Genomic DNA, 13,708 nt, shown 5'->3' with positions numbered 1-13,708 from the left:
GACTTTTCTTCATTTTCTAACTCTGGGCAAGTACTACAAGCCAACCAAAATCTGTACTTTCTATTACTGCTGTCAACATTTGCTTTTGGAGTCACTGTGTCTCATTCATCACTTCCATGATGGCTCTTTGAAAATGGAATATCTAAAGGCGACTATTACTGAGTCACAGCAGAGTTGTAGTTTGAGATTATTTCCTCTTGTTCGTGATCCATAACTTCAATTTCCATACAAAGTTCCTCAATGAACACTTAAATTGATCGTGAGAACCATTTATCATTAGATATTGTAAAGAATCCTAAGGGGGTGGGTGGGCGGCTGGGTAGCTCAGTGGATTGGGCGGCTGGGTAGCTCAGTGGATTGAGAGCCAAGCCTAGAGGTGGGAGGTCCTAGGTTCGAATCCGGCTTCAGCCACTTCCCAGCTGTGTGAACCTGGGCAAGTCACTTGACCCCCATTGCCTAGCCCTTACCACTCTTCTGCCTTGGAGCCAATACACAGTATATATATATATATACATATATATACATATACATATACAGATACAGATATATACATATACATATACATATATATAATATACAGTATATATATAAGGGTTTAAAAAAAAGAAATAACTTGACTGGCATCGATGAATAGAATTAACATTTTAAAACAATATAATTAACATCTAAAAGAAAAAAATATTCATCCTGGGGTTGAGAAATCCCTTTAATATTAAAAATAGAAGCCAAGAAAGGAATTATTATTGGACTTCCCTCTCAGGCAATGGAAATGATAGAAATCTCTCCACTACCTGTCTGGCTCTATGACCATAGGTGGCAGTTCCAATTTTGCTCCCCAAGGAAATTCTTTCCTATTGTCAAGCTGGTCTCTGCTGGTATCCTCCTTATGCAGTTCCACCTGTTGAGCTCTATTCAGATCGGAGCCATCCTGGGACCACAAAGAGAGCTGGGTAAGAGCAGGTGTGGATACAGCATGGACTCTTTCTTTAGTTCAGGTACCTCCCTGGGGACCTTTTGGGGACATCCTTCCTTCTATCCTCAGGCAGCACCTTTGGAAATCAACCCACTGAAGAGCTTCCTCATGAAGGGTTATGGCTTGTTTTCAGCTGAGCTTTTTGTGGCCACGGAGGGAAGGAAGAGAGGCTCAGCAGAAAGGGTTGAATCAGCTGGGACTGGCACCGATTAGCCATTTCCCCAGCTTCTCCATTGTGCTTGTCCCAGAAGAAGAAGGCACTTGTTGATGGAGTGCCCTTTGTCAAAGGAAGCTTTGTGAAGCTCAGGCTTCTCCTGAAGTCCATGGTTCAGATCAGCAGGCTTTTTGAGTGTCCTAATGAATGAAGCCTCCAGCAAGCCAAATAGCCTGGGCACCTGTGGCCATTTAGCCTTGAAGCCATGTAGTCAGGCTCCTAGCTACCAAACAACGAAACCAACCAACGCTGGGAAAGTTGAAAACCCTTGAGTAGTTCAGGAAAAGGAAGTTGGAGCGCAGCTGAGTGGCTCAGTGGACAGAGAGCTGGGCCTCAAGACCAGAGGTCGTAGGTTCAAATCTGACCCCAGACTTTTCTTCATTTTCTAACTCTGGGCAAGTACTACAAGCCAACCAAAATCTGTACTTTCTATTACTGCTGTCAACATTTGCTTTTGGAGTCACTGTGTCTCATTCATCACTTCCATGATGGCTCTTTGAAAATGGAATATCTAAAGGCGACTATTACTGAGTCACAGCAGAGTTGTAGTTTGAGATTATTTCCTCTTGTTCGTGATCCATAACTTCAATTTCCATACAAAGTTCCTCAATGAACACTTAAATTGATCGTGAGAACCATTTATCATTAGATATTGTAAAGAATCCTAAGGGGGTGGGTGGGCGGCTGGGTAGCTCAGTGGATTGGGAGCCAAGCCTAGAGGTGGGAGGTCCTAGGTTCGAATCCGGCTTCAGCCACTTCCCAGCTGTGTGAACCTGGGCAAGTCACTTGACCCCCATTGCCTAGCCCTTACCACTCTTCTGCCTTGGAGCCAATACACAGTATATATATATATATACATATATATACATATACATATACAGATACAGATATATACATATACATATACATATATATAATATACAGTATATATATAAGGGTTTAAAAAAAAGAAAAAACTTGACTGGCATCGATGAATAGAATTAACATTTTAAAACAATATAATTAACATCTAAAAGAAAAAAATATTCATCCTGGGGTTGAGAAATCCCTTTAATATTAAAAATAGAAGCCAAGAAAGGAATTATTATTGGACATCCCTCTCAGGCAATGGAAATGATAGAAATCTCTCCACTACCTGTCTGGCTCTATGACCATAGGTGGCAGTTCCAATTTTGCTCCCCAAGGAAGTTCTTTCCTATTGTCAAGCTGGTCTCTGCTGGTATCCTCCTTATGCAGTTCCACCTGTTGAGCTCTATTCAGATCGGAGCCATCCTGGGACCACAAAGAGAGCTGGGTAAGAGCAGGTGTGGATACAGCATGGACTCTTTCTTTAGTTCAGGTACCTCCCTGGGGACCTTTTGGGGAAGTCCTTCCTTCTATCCTCAGGCAGCACCTTTGGAAATCAACCCACTGAAGAGCTTCCTCATGAAGGGTTATGGCTTGTTTTCAGCTGAGCTTTTTGTGGCCACGGAGGGAAGGAAGAGAGGCTCAGCAGAAAGGGTTGAATCAGCTGGGACTGGCACCGATTAGCCATTTCCCCAGCTTCTCCATTGTGCTTGTCCCAGAAGAAGAAGGCACTTGTTGATGGAGTGCCCTTTGTCAAAGGAAGCTTTGTGAAGCTCAGGCTTCTCCTGAAGTCCATGGTTCAGATCAGCAGGCTTTTTGAGTGTCCTAATGAATGAAGCCTCCAGCAAGCCAAATAGCCTGGGCACCTGTGGCCATTTAGCCTTGAAGCCATGTAGTCAGGCTCCTAGCTACCAAACAACGAAACCAACCAACCCTGGGAAAGTTGAAAACCCTTGAGTAGTTCAGGAAAAGGAAGTTGGAGCGCAGCTGAGTGGCTCAGTGGACAGAGAGCTGGGCCTCAAGACCAGAGGTCGTAGGTTCAAATCTGACCCCAGACTTTTCTTCATTTTCTAACTCTGGGCAAGTACTACAAGCCAACCAAAATCTGTACTTTCTATTACTGCTGTCAACATTTGCTTTTGGAGTCACTGTGTCTCATTCATCACTTCCATGATGGCTCTTTGAAAATGGAATATCTAAAGGCGACTATTACTGAGTCACAGCAGAGTTGTAGTTTGAGATTATTTCCTCTTGTTCGTGATCCATAACTTCAATTTCCATACAAAGTTCCTCAATGAACACTTAAATTGATCGTGAGAACCATTTATCATTAGATATTGTAAAGAATCCTAAGGGGGTGGGTGGGCGGCTGGGTAGCTCAGTGGATTGGGCGGCTGGGTAGCTCAGTGGATTGAGAGCCAAGCCTAGAGGTGGGAGGTCCTAGGTTCGAATCCGGCTTCAGCCACTTCCCAGCTGTGTGAACCTGGGCAAGTCACTTGACCCCCATTGCCTAGCCCTTACCACTCTTCTGCCTTGGAGCCAATACACAGTATATATATATATATACATATATATACATATACATATACAGATACAGATATATACATATACATATACATATATATAATATACAGTATATATATAAGGGTTTAAAAAAAAGAAATAACTTGACTGGCATCGATGAATAGAATTAACATTTTATAACAATATAATTAACATCTAAAAGAAAAAAATATTCATCCTGGGGTTGAGAAATCCCTTTAATATTAAAAATAGAAGCCAAGAAAGGAATTATTATTGGACTTCCCTCTCAGGCAATGGAAATGATAGAAATCTCTCCACTACCTGTCTGGCTCTATGACCATAGGTGGCAGTTCCAATTTTGCTCCCCAAGGAAATTCTTTCCTATTGTCAAGCTGGTCTCTGCTGGTATCCTCCTTATGCAGTTCCACCTGTTGAGCTCTATTCAGATCGGAGCCATCCTGGGACCACAAAGAGAGCTGGGTAAGAGCAGGTGTGGATACAGCATGGACTCTTTCTTTAGTTCAGGTACCTCCCTGGGGACCTTTTGGGGAAGTCCTTCCTTCTATCCTCAGGCAGCACCTTTGGAAATCAACCCACTGAAGAGCTTCCTCATGAAGGGTTATGGCTTGTTTTCAGCTGAGCTTTTTGTGGCCACGGAGGGAAGGAAGAGAGGCTCAGCAGAAAGGGTTGAATCAGCTGGGACTGGCACCGATTAGCCATTTCCCCAGCTTCTCCATTGTGCTTGTCCCAGAAGAAGAAGGCACTTGTTGATGGAGTGCCCTTTGTCAAAGGAAGCTTTGTGAAGCTCAGGCTTCTCCTGAAGTCCATGGTTCAGATCAGCAGGCTTTTTGAGTGTCCTAATGAATGAAGCCTCCAGCAAGCCAAATAGCCTGGGCACCTGTGGCCATTTAGCCTTGAAGCCATGTAGTCAGGCTCCTAGCTACCAAACAACGAAACCAACCAACCCTGGGAAAGTTGAAAACCCTTGAGTAGTTCAGGAAAAGGAAGTTGGAGCGCAGCTGAGTGGCTCAGTGGACAGAGAGCTGGGCCTCAAGACCAGAGGTCGTAGGTTCAAATCTGACCCCAGACTTTTCTTCATTTTCTAACTCTGGGCAAGTACTACAAGCCAACCAAAATCTGTACTTTCTATTACTGCTGTCAACATTTGCTTTTGGAGTCACTGTGTCTCATTCATCACTTCCATGATGGCTCTTTGAAAATGGAATATCTAAAGGCGACTATTACTGAGTCACAGCAGAGTTGTAGTTTGAGATTATTTCCTCTTGTTCGTGATCCATAACTTCAATTTCCATACAAAGTTCCTCAATGAACACTTAAATTGATCGTGAGAACCATTTATCATTAGATATTGTAAAGAATCCTAAGGGGGTGGGTGGGCGGCTGGGTAGCTCAGTGGATTGGGCGGCTGGGTAGCTCAGTGGATTGAGAGCCAAGCCTAGAGGTGGGAGGTCCTAGGTTCGAATCCGGCTTCAGCCACTTCCCAGCTGTGTGAACCTGGGCAAGTCACTTGACCCCCATTGCCTAGCCCTTACCACTCTTCTGCCTTGGAGCCAATACACAGTATATATATATATATATACATATATATACATATACATATACAGATACAGATATATACATATACATATACATATATATAATATACAGTATATATATAAGGGTTTAAAAAAAAGAAATAACTTGACTGGCATCGATGAATAGAATTAACATTTTAAAACAATATAATTAACATCTAAAAGAAAAAAATATTCATCCTGGGGTTGAGAAATCCCTTTAATATTAAAAATAGAAGCCAAGAAAGGAATTATTATTGGACATCCCTCTCAGGCAATGGAAATGATAGAAATCTCTCCACTACCTGTCTGGCTCTATGACCATAGGTGGCAGTTCCAATTTTGCTCCCCAAGGAAGTTCTTTCCTATTGTCAAGCTGGTCTCTGCTGGTATCCTCCTTATGCAGTTCCACCTGTTGAGCTCTATTCAGATCGGAGCCATCCTGGGACCACAAAGAGAGCTGGGTAAGAGCAGGTGTGGATACAGCATGGACTCTTTCTTTAGTTCAGGTACCTCCCTGGGGACCTTTTGGGGAAGTCCTTCCTTCTATCCTCAGGCAGCACCTTTGGAAATCAACCCACTGAAGAGCTTCCTCATGAAGGGTTATGGCTTGTTTTCAGCTGAGCTTTTTGTGGCCACGGAGGGAAGGAAGAGAGGCTCAGCAGAAAGGGTTGAATCAGCTGGGACTGGCACCGATTAGCCATTTCCCCAGCTTCTCCATTGTGCTTGTCCCAGAAGAAGAAGGCACTTGTTGATGGAGTGCCCTTTGTCAAAGGAAGCTTTGTGAAGCTCAGGCTTCTCCTGAAGTCCATGGTTCAGATCAGCAGGCTTTTTGAGTGTCCTAATGAATGAAGCCTCCAGCAAGCCAAATAGCCTGGGCACCTGTGGCCATTTAGCCTTGAAGCCATGTAGTCAGGCTCCTAGCTACCAAACAACGAAACCAACCAACCCTGGGAAAGTTGAAAACCCTTGAGTAGTTCAGGAAAAGGAAGTTGGAGCGCAGCTGAGTGGCTCAGTGGACAGAGAGCTGGGCCTCAAGACCAGAGGTCGTAGGTTCAAATCTGACCCCAGACTTTTCTTCATTTTCTAACTCTGGGCAAGTACTACAAGCCAACCAAAATCTGTACTTTCTATTACTGCTGTCAACATTTGCTTTTGGAGTCACTGTGTCTCATTCATCACTTCCATGATGGCTCTTTGAAAATGGAATATCTAAAGGCGACTATTACTGAGTCACAGCAGAGTTGTAGTTTGAGATTATTTCCTCTTGTTCGTGATCCATAACTTCAATTTCCATACAAAGTTCCTCAATGAACACTTAAATTGATCGTGAGAACCATTTATCATTAGATATTGTAAAGAATCCTAAGGGGGTGGGTGGGCGGCTGGGTAGCTCAGTGGATTGGGCGGCTGGGTAGCTCAGTGGATTGAGAGCCAAGCCTAGAGGTGGGAGGTCCTAGGTTCGAATCCGGCTTCAGCCACTTCCCAGCTGTGTGAACCTGGGCAAGTCACTTGACCCCCATTGCCTAGCCCTTACCACTCTTCTGCCTTGGAGCCAATACACAGTATATATATATATATATACATATATATACATATACAGATACAGATATATACATATACATATACATATATATAATATACAGTATATATATAAGGGTTTAAAAAAAAGAAATAACTTGACTGGCATCGATGAATAGAATTAACATTTTAAAACAATATAATTAACATCTAAAAGAAAAAAATATTCATCCTGGGGTTGAGAAATCCCTTTAATATTAAAAATAGAAGCCAAGAAAGGAATTATTATTGGACTTCCCTCTCAGGCAATGGAAATGATAGAAATCTCTCCACTACCTGTCTGGCTCTATGACCATAGGTGGCAGTTCCAATTTTGCTCCCCAAGGAAATTCTTTCCTATTGTCAAGCTGGTCTCTGCTGGTATCCTCCTTATGCAGTTCCACCTGTTGAGCTCTATTCAGATCGGAGCCATCCTGGGACCACAAAGAGAGCTGGGTAAGAGCAGGTGTGGATACAGCATGGACTCTTTCTTTAGTTCAGGTACCTCCCTGGGGACCTTTTGGGGAAGTCCTTCCTTCTATCCTCAGGCAGCACCTTTGGAAATCAACCCACTGAAGAGCTTCCTCATGAAGGGTTATGGCTTGTTTTCAGCTGAGCTTTTTGTGGCCACGGAGGGAAGGAAGAGAGGCTCAGCAGAAAGGGTTGAATCAGCTGGGACTGGCACCGATTAGCCATTTCCCCAGCTTCTCCATTGTGCTTGTCCCAGAAGAAGAAGGCACTTGTTGATGGAGTGCCCTTTGTCAAAGGAAGCTTTGTGAAGCTCAGGCTTCTCCTGAAGTCCATGGTTCAGATCAGCAGGCTTTTTGAGTGTCCTAATGAATGAAGCCTCCAGCAAGCCAAATAGCCTGGGCACCTGTGGCCATTTAGCCTTGAAGCCATGTAGTCAGGCTCCTAGCTACCAAACAACGAAACCAACCAACCCTGGGAAAGTTGAAAACCCTTGAGTAGTTCAGGAAAAGGAAGTTGGAGCGCAGCTGAGTGGCTCAGTGGACAGAGAGCTGGGCCTCAAGACCAGAGGTCGTAGGTTCAAATCTGACCCCAGACTTTTCTTCATTTTCTAACTCTGGGCAAGTACTACAAGCCAACCAAAATCTGTACTTTCTATTACTGCTGTCAACATTTGCTTTTGGAGTCACTGTGTCTCATTCATCACTTCCATGATGGCTCTTTGAAAATGGAATATCTAAAGGCGACTATTACTGAGTCACAGCAGAGTTGTAGTTTGAGATTATTTCCTCTTGTTCGTGATCCATAACTTCAATTTCCATACAAAGTTCCTCAATGAACACTTAAATTGATCGTGAGAACCATTTATCATTAGATATTGTAAAGAATCCTAAGGGGGTGGGTGGGCGGCTGGGTAGCTCAGTGGATTGGGCGGCTGGGTAGCTCAGTGGATTGAGAGCCAAGCCTAGAGGTGGGAGGTCCTAGGTTCGAATCCGGCTTCAGCCACTTCCCAGCTGTGTGAACCTGGGCAAGTCACTTGACCCCCATTGCCTAGCCCTTACCACTCTTCTGCCTTGGAGCCAATACACAGTATATATATATATATATACATATATATACATATACAGATACAGATATATACATATACATATACATATATATAATATACAGTATATATATAAGGGTTTAAAAAAAAGAAATAACTTGACTGGCATCGATGAATAGAATTAACATTTTAAAACAATATAATTAACATCTAAAAGAAAAAAATATTCATCCTGGGGTTGAGAAATCCCTTTAATATTAAAAATAGAAGCCAAGAAAGGAATTATTATTGGACTTCCCTCTCAGGCAATGGAAATGATAGAAATCTCTCCACTACCTGTCTGGCTCTATGACCATAGGTGGCAGTTCCAATTTTGCTCCCCAAGGAAATTCTTTCCTATTGTCAAGCTGGTCTCTGCTGGTATCCTCCTTATGCAGTTCCACCTGTTGAGCTCTATTCAGATCGGAGCCATCCTGGGACCACAAAGAGAGCTGGGTAAGAGCAGGTGTGGATACAGCATGGACTCTTTCTTTAGTTCAGGTACCTCCCTGGGGACCTTTTGGGGAAGTCCTTCCTTCTATCCTCAGGCAGCACCTTTGGAAATCAACCCACTGAAGAGCTTCCTCATGAAGGGTTATGGCTTGTTTTCAGCTGAGCTTTTTGTGGCCACGGAGGGAAGGAAGAGAGGCTCAGCAGAAAGGGTTGAATCAGCTGGGACTGGCACCGATTAGCCATTTCCCCAGCTTCTCCATTGTGCTTGTCCCAGAAGAAGAAGGCACTTGTTGATGGAGTGCCCTTTGTCAAAGGAAGCTTTGTGAAGCTCAGGCTTCTCCTGAAGTCCATGGTTCAGATCAGCAGGCTTTTTGAGTGTCCTAATGAATGAAGCCTCCAGCAAGCCAAATAGCCTGGGCACCTGTGGCCATTTAGCCTTGAAGCCATGTAGTCAGGCTCCTAGCTACCAAACAACGAAACCAACCAACCCTGGGAAAGTTGAAAACCCTTGAGTAGTTCAGGAAAAGGAAGTTGGAGCGCAGCTGAGTGGCTCAGTGGACAGAGAGCTGGGCCTCAAGACCAGAGGTCGTAGGTTCAAATCTGACCCCAGACTTTTCTTCATTTTCTAACTCTGGGCAAGTACTACAAGCCAACCAAAATCTGTACTTTCTATTACTGCTGTCAACATTTGCTTTTGGAGTCACTGTGTCTCATTCATCACTTCCATGATGGCTCTTTGAAAATGGAATATCTAAAGGCGACTATTACTGAGTCACAGCAGAGTTGTAGTTTGAGATTATTTCCTCTTGTTCGTGATCCATAACTTCAATTTCCATACAAAGTTCCTCAATGAACACTTAAATTGATCGTGAGAACCATTTATCATTAGATATTGTAAAGAATCCTAAGGGGGTGGGTGGGCGGCTGGGTAGCTCAGTGGATTGGGCGGCTGGGTAGCTCAGTGGATTGAGAGCCAAGCCTAGAGGTGGGAGGTCCTAGGTTCGAATCCGGCTTCAGCCACTTCCCAGCTGTGTGAACCTGGGCAAGTCACTTGACCCCCATTGCCTAGCCCTTACCACTCTTCTGCCTTGGAGCCAATACACAGTATATATATATATATATATATACATATATATACATATACATATACAGATACAGATATATACATATACATATACATATATATAATATACAGTATATATATAAGGGTTTAAAAAAAAGAAATAACTTGACTGGCATCGATGAATAGAATTAACATTTTAAAACAATATAATTAACATCTAAAAGAAAAAAAATATTCATCCTGGGGTTGAGAAATCCCTTTAATATTAAAACTAGAAGCCAGGAAGGGAATTATTATTGGACATCCCTCTCAGGCAATGGAAATGATAGAAATCTCTCCACTACCTGTCTGGCTCTATGACCATAGGTGGCAGTTCCAATTTTGCTCCCCAAGGAAGTTCTTTCCTATTGTCAAGCTGGTCTCTGCTGGTATCCTCCTTATGCAGTTCCACCTGTTGAGCTCTATTCAGATCGGAGCCATCCTGGGACCACAAAGAGAGCTGGGTAAGAGCAGGTGTGGATACAGCATGGACTCTTTCTTTAGTTCAGGTACCTCCCTGGGGACCTTTTGGGGAAGTCCTTCCTTCTATCCTCAGGCAGCACCTTTGGAAATCAACCCACTGAAGAGCTTCCTCATGAAGGGTTATGGCTTGTTTTCAGCTGAGCTTTTTGTGGCCACGGAGGGAAGGAAGAGAGGCTCAGCAGAAAGGGTTGAATCAGCTGGGACTGGCACCGATTAGCCATTTCCCCAGCTTCTCCATTGTGCTTGTCCCAGAAGAAGAAGGCACTTGTTGATGGAGTGCCCTTTGTCAAAGGAAGCTTTGTGAAGCTCAGGCTTCTCCTGAAGTCCATGGTTCAGATCAGCAGGCTTTTTGAGTGTCCTAATGAATGAAGCCTCCAGCAAGCCAAATAGCCTGGGCACCTGTGGCCATTTAGCCTTGAAGCCATGTAGTCAGGCTCCTAGCTACCAAACAACGAAACCAACCAACCCTGGGAAAGTTGAAAACCCTTGAGTAGTTCAGGAAAAGGAAGTTGGAGCGCAGCTGAGTGGCTCAGTGGACAGAGAGCTGGGCCTCAAGACCAGAGGTCGTAGGTTCAAATCTGACCCCAGACTTTTCTTCATTTTCTAACTCTGGGCAAGTACTACAAGCCAACCAAAATCTGTACTTTCTATTACTGCTGTCAACATTTGCTTTTGGAGTCACTGTGTCTCATTCATCACTTCCATGATGGCTCTTTGAAAATGGAATATCTAAAGGCGACTATTACTGAGTCACAGCAGAGTTGTAGTTTGAGATTATTTCCTCTTGTTTGTGATCCATAACTTCAATTTCCATACAAAGTTCCTCAATGAACACTTAAATTGATCGTGAGAACCATTTATCATTAGATATTGTAAAGAATCCTAAGGGGGTGGGTGGGCGGCTGGGTAGCTCAGTGGATTGGGCGGCTGGGTAGCTCAGTGGATTGAGAGCCAAGCCTAGAGGTGGGAGGTCCTAGGTTCGAATCCGGCTTCAGCCACTTCCCAGCTGTGTGAACCTGGGCAAGTCACTTGACCCCCATTGCCTAGCCCTTACCACTCTTCTGCCTTGGAGCCAATACACAGTATATATATATATATACATATATATACATATACATATACAGATACAGATATATACATATACATATACATATATATAATATACAGTATATATATAAGGGTTTAAAAAAAAGAAATAACTTGACTGGCATCGATGAATAGAATTAACATTTTAAAACAATATAATTAACATCTAAAAGAAAAAAATATTCATCCTGGGGTTGAGAAATCCCTTTAATATTAAAAATAGAAGCCAAGAAAGGAATTATTATTGGACATCCCTCTCAGGCAATGGAAATGATAGAAATCTCTCCACTACCTGTCTGGCTCTATGACCATAGGTGGCAGTTCCAATTTTGCTCCCCAAGGAAGTTCTTTCCTATTGTCAAGCTGGTCTCTGCTGGTATCCTCCTTATGCAGTTCCACCTGTTGAGCTCTATTCAGATCGGAGCCATCCTGGGACCACAAAGAGAGCTGGGTAAGAGCAGGTGTGGATACAGCATGGACTCTTTCTTTAGTTCAGGTACCTCCCTGGGGACCTTTTGGGGAAGTCCTTCCTTCTATCCTCAGGCAGCACCTTTGGAAATCAACCCACTGAAGAGCTTCCTCATGAAGGGTTATGGCTTGTTTTCAGCTGAGCTTTTTGTGGCCACGGAGGGAAGGAAGAGAGGCTCAGCAGAAAGGGTTGAATCAGCTGGGACTGGCACCGATTAGCCATTTCCCCAGCTTCTCCATTGTGCTTGTCCCAGAAGAAGAAGGCACTTGTTGATGGAGTGCCCTTTGTCAAAGGAAGCTTTGTGAAGCTCAGGCTTCTCCTGAAGTCCATGGTTCAGATCAGCAGGCTTTTTGAGTGTCCTAATGAATGAAGCCTCCAGCAAGCCAAATAGCCTGGGCACCTGTGGCCATTTAGCCTTGAAGCCATGTAGTCAGGCTCCTAGCTACCAAACAACGAAACCAACCAACGCTGGGAAAGTTGAAAACCCTTGAGTAGTTCAGGAAAAGGAAGTTGGAGCGCAGCTGAGTGGCTCAGTGGACAGAGAGCTGGGCCTCAAGACCAGAGGTCGTAGGTTCAAATCTGACCCCAGACTTTTCTTCATTTTCTAACTCTGGGCAAGTACTACAAGCCAACCAAAATCTGTACTTTCTATTACTGCTGTCAACATTTGCTTTTGGAGTCACTGTGTCTCATTCATCACTTCCATGATGGCTCTTTGAAAATGGAATATCTAAAGGCGACTATTACTGAGTCACAGCAGAGTTGTAGTTTGAGATTATTTCCTCTTGTTCGTGATCCATAACTTCAATTTCCATACAAAGTTCCTCAATGAACACTTAAATTGATCGTGAGAACCATTTATCATTAGATATTGTAAAGAATCCTAAGGGGGTGGGTGGGCGGCTGGGTAGCTCAGTGGATTGGGCGGCTGGGTAGCTCAGTGGATTGAGAGCCAAGCCTAGAGGTGGGAGGTCCTAGGTTCGAATCCGGCTTCAGCCACTTCCCAGCTGTGTGAACCTGGGCAAGTCACTTGACCCCCATTGCCTAGCCCTTACCACTCTTCTGCCTTGGAGCCAATACACAGTATATATATATATATATACATATATATACATATACAGATACAGATATATACATATACATATACATATATATAATATACAGTATATATATAAGGGTTTAAAAAAAAGAAATAACTTGACTGGCATCGATGAATAGAATTAACATTTTAAAACAATATAATTAACATCTAAAAGAAAAAAATATTCATCCTGGGGTTGAGAAATCCCTTTAATATTAAAAATAGAAGCCAAGAAAGGAATTATTATTGGACTTCCCTCTCAGGCAATGGAAATGATAGAAATCTCTCCACTACCTGTCTGGCTCTATGACCATAGGTGGCAGTTCCAATTTTGCTCCCCAAGGAAATTCTTTCCTATTGTCAAGCTGGTCTCTGCTGGTATCCTCCTTATGCAGTTCCACCTGTTGAGCTCTATTCAGATCGGAGCCATCCTGGGACCACAAAGAGAGCTGGGTAAGAGCAGGTGTGGATACAGCATGGACTCTTTCTTTAGTTCAGGTACCTCCCTGGGGACCTTTTGGGGAAGTCCTTCCTTCTATCCTCAGGCAGCACCTTTGGAAATTAACCCACTGAAGAGCTTCCTCATGAAGGGTTATGGCTTGTTTTCAGCTGAGCTTTTTGTGGCCACGGAGGGAAGGAAGAGAGGCTCAGCAGAAAGGGTTGAATCAGCTGGGACTGGCACCGATTAGCCATTTCCCCAGCTTCTCCATTGTGCTTGTCCCAGAAGAAGAAGGCACTTGTTGATGGAGTGCCCTTTGTCAAAGGAAGCTTTGTGAAGCTCAGGCTTCTCC

Source organism: Monodelphis domestica, chromosome 4, assembly GCF_027887165.1.
Source record: "Monodelphis domestica isolate mMonDom1 chromosome 4, mMonDom1.pri, whole genome shotgun sequence".
Taxonomy (NCBI): domain Eukaryota; kingdom Metazoa; phylum Chordata; class Mammalia; order Didelphimorphia; family Didelphidae; genus Monodelphis; species Monodelphis domestica.
This window is presented reverse-complemented; position numbering follows the sequence as displayed.